Source organism: Triticum aestivum, chromosome 2D (assembly GCF_018294505.1).
Source record: "Triticum aestivum cultivar Chinese Spring chromosome 2D, IWGSC CS RefSeq v2.1, whole genome shotgun sequence".
NCBI classification, from domain to species: domain Eukaryota; kingdom Viridiplantae; phylum Streptophyta; class Magnoliopsida; order Poales; family Poaceae; genus Triticum; species Triticum aestivum.
In genome coordinates this window covers 564,683,425-564,687,589 of record NC_057799.1, presented here as the reverse complement: position 1 = coordinate 564,687,589, position 4,165 = coordinate 564,683,425, and positions in this window count along the sequence as shown.

Genomic DNA, 4,165 nt, shown 5'->3' with positions numbered 1-4,165 from the left:
TCGTCACCAGCGACCTCCCGCCGCTGGTTTCCGTCGTCGTCAACGGGATTCTGCCCCGCCGTTGCCGCCATAGCAAACTCACTGCCGAGCTGCGGTATGAGTTCGACCTTTTGTGCTAATTCCTTACTCTGATTCCTAGCACATTGCTTTCTCATGTTCATTACCACGTATGAAATCAATCTATCCAGAGAAATCATCCCTTAGTTTAGGTTTGATTCGAAAATTTAGGGTTAGGTCTCTGCTGAACTCATCTCGGACCAACCGAGTTGTAGAAATTGGTCTCACCGATTCGGCTTAGGCCATTGCACATGCGCTTTTCGGTCTGACCGAAAATTGCAAATCAGTGCGACCGAGTTCAACTCTCAGTGAAACCCTAGCAATCTCGGAGCCACCGAACTGTTACTCGGTCTGACCGAGTTCACTAGTTTAGACTCCAAAAGTTGCTTCCGTATCACCGAGTTTAACAAATCGGTAGCTCCGAAATGATTTCAGTGGATAACTAAAACTAAGTTTTTGACTCATCTGTTTTGCAAAAACTCTGCACTTTGTGATGCTCATCCACTCTATCTCATCTATATCTATTCACAGGGTCTGTTGTCAGTTTGCTTGCCAGAATGTCTGACCAGAGTGATAGCCAGAACAAATCAAAAGAGCAGGTGCAAATGAGTGAGGGCACTAGTCCCTCAAGCAGCTATGATGAAGGCAGCAGGAGCACTCCCAGTAATTTGCCCAAGGCAGCCACTAGATCAAGGAAGAAGAGAATCTCAGACTCTGAGGATGAGGACTATGTGGCTATAGAGGATGAAGTGAGCTCCAAGAAGAAAGTCCTGAAGAAGGAATATGGCACTGTTGCTGCAACCAAGCATGGTTTGCACAAGAAGGTGCCTACCAAAAGAGTGCCAACATCCAAGCCAAGGAAAGTTCCAACAGGAGAAACCATGCAGTTCACAATTGAACAGTCATACGATGATGTGGCTGGTAACAAAAAGAAGAAAAGGGCAAGAACCACAACTGCAAAAGTTCTTGGAAAATCAACCATGGTGAGAGACACATAAGAAGATGAAGATGAAGAGGATGCTGCACCAGCAGCCAAGTCCCAAAAGCTTATGGGGGATGTTATTAAGTCAGGGGCTGCTCCTTCAAAGCCCAAGACTACCCCCAAAGCTACTGCTCAAGGTCAGAAGCCTTCAAAGCCCAAGAGGAGCACCAGGAACATTCCAGCTGAAGAGAAGAACAAGGCCCCAGTGCCAGAGATGGAAGCAGAAGATGTTGAAGCCCAAGTGCTAAGGAAACTGAAACCAAAGATACCAGACCATAATGACACCCATCCAGTGGCAGAGGATATGAGCATCAGGAAGGATGCAGGTCTGAGACTTTGGAGATAGTCTGATCCCTATGCTGTGAGAAGGAAGACTGATGTGGACTACAGGTTCCACACCAAAGAACAACAAGATTTCTATGAGACCATACTGTTGGACAAGAAACCTATAGTCTGTGATATGAAGTGGGTTGATTGGGAATTCATTGATGAGAATGAAGACTATTTTCCAGGTGTACATAAAAGCTTCAAAGCATGTGGAGTTGACAAGTTTGTGGGACAGAAGCTTACCAAATGGAATGATGAGCTCATTATGCAATTCTATTCTACAGCTCATTTCTATCCAGATGGTAAAATTGTATGGATGTCTGAAGGTACATGGTACCAGTCAACTGTTGATGAGTGGGCCAAGTTGATAAATGCCCCTGAAGAGCATGAGGATGATTTGGATGCGTATGCCAAGAAGAAGAAAGACCACAACTCTATGGCAAACATGTATAAGGAGATCCCAGACAAAGCATTGGATACACATAGATTTGGATCTGTACATTACCTATTGTCTGGTCTAGCTACAATCAACACAATCTTGAGGCATACTCTGTTGCCCAAATCTGGAGATCACAAGATGATCAGAGGCCATTCAATCAACTTACTGCAAATATTTGATGTGCCTCAGAAATTCAGGGTCATGAGCCTGATTGTTGAAACAATCAAGAGGACAGCTGCAGATCAGAAGAGATCTTGTGGGTATGCTCCACATATTCAGGTGCTCATCAACTCCAAGATGGGCACATGCACTTATTTGTTGGACATGGAGCATTTACCTTTAAGACCAGAATTTGAAGATAACACAGTTGTGATGAATGAAGAGGATCCAACATCAATGCAAGCACAAGAGAAGAGAGCAAAGGCAAAGGCAGAAAAAGCTGCAAAGATGCCAAGTGTTGAGGAGGCATCTCAAGTGTTCTTAGAGTCAAAACAAGATCAGCTTGCATATCTAATTCAAGCAACTTTGAGGATTGAGAAGGGCTTGGCCACCCTGACTCAAAATCAGGAGAGCTTGGAGAGGATCATTGAAACCAAGTTTTATGATCATGATCTGAAAGTAACTGAGATACAGACTGCAGTTGAGCAGCTCCAGGAGGAAGCAGAGGAGAAGAAAGGGCAGGGTACCACAGATGCTTTTCGAAGAGTGCCTAGATGTCAGAGGTCTGCTGCAGTGCCCATGGCTGACACCAGAGCAACTACTTCAGCACCAACAGCAACAGCTTCAGTGCCACCTCCAGTTGCCACTCCACCAGCTCCAACAACATCTACAGATGCCTTCGTCCTTGGAGTCCTCTCTACACCACCTCCCGAAGACCAAGCCTAGAGAGACGCATAGCACTATGCATTTTCGAACTTTTTGGTAACTTGTTGCCAAAGGGGGAGAAATGTATAGATCATAGGCTTCGAGAGAGAGTGTTTTTTTGTCTCTCTTGCTATTTGGTTGAAACTTTTGTGTGTGCTCGTTTTAATACTCTTTATGTCTGAGTGTGAGATACTTGTATGACCATGTGTTTGATCATATCATACTTTAATGTTTGCTTGGATGATATTATCTGTTTTATCCAATAAATGATCATTCACTTTGCTTGGTGATGAGTGCATGTTTTTAACTTCTATCATTTTGAGTGCTCCACCAAGATGTATGTGACATGGAAGAGTAACCCAAGATCCTAATCAATTGTGCATTTGCATTCAAAAGCAAATTTTAAATAATGCACATATTTAGGGGGAGCTCTTGCTTATCACATACTTCTCAAAGCGACGATGTATTTAAATCTTACTATCATTTGTCGAAGCTTTGATCTATATGTTGTCATCAATTACCAAAAAGGGGGAGATTGAAAGTATAACTATCCCTGGGTGGTTTTGGTAATTCCTAACAACATATAGCTCACTGAACTAATGCTACTTCAAGATGACTATTTCAGGAAGTTCAATGATTGGCATGGCATGGACAAATGTGGACCCCTCAAAATGCTAAGGACACACATTGGCTCAAGCCAAGACTCTACATTACATTTTAGTGATCCAAGATCACATTGAGTCCATAGGAAAAGCCAATACTATTAAAAGGGGATGAGGTGTTGCTTAATGGCTTGCTTGCTCAAAATGCTTAGTGATATGCTCCAAAAACCCTCAAGCACTTTCTCATATCCACATATGTCCCAAACCAAAAGTCAAACTCGGCCCCACCGATTTGTTCTATCCGACGCCACCGAGTTCATCTGACATAGCCATTGCCAGAAACCCTAGTCACTTCGGTCTCACCGATAGGGATCTCGGTCTCACCGAGATGGGATTGCAAACTCTCTGTTTCCCTTCGTAACATTTCGGTCCAACCGAGATGAGCGATCGGTCCCACCGAGTTTGCAATGCAAACTCTCTGTTTCCCTTTCGTAACGTTTCGGTCTCACCGAGATGAGCGAATCGGTCCCACCGAGTTTGCCTGACCAACTCTTTGGTCAGCTTATTACCAAAGTCAGTCCCACCGAGTTTGTGTAATCGGTCAAACCGAGATTACGTTATGCCCTAACCCTAATGAAATCGGCCCCACCGAGTTGACATGTCGGTCCCACCAAAAAGCCTAACGTTCACATTTTGAACTAAATCCATCTGATCGAGTTTTCTGATTCGGTCCCACCGAGTTTGGTGAATTGTGTGTAACGGTTAGATTTTGTGTGGAGCCTATATATACCCCTCCACCCACTCTTCATTCGTGGAGAGAGCCATCAAAACATGCCTACACTTCCAGCATACATTTTCTGAGAGAGAACCACCTACTCGTGTGATATTCCATTC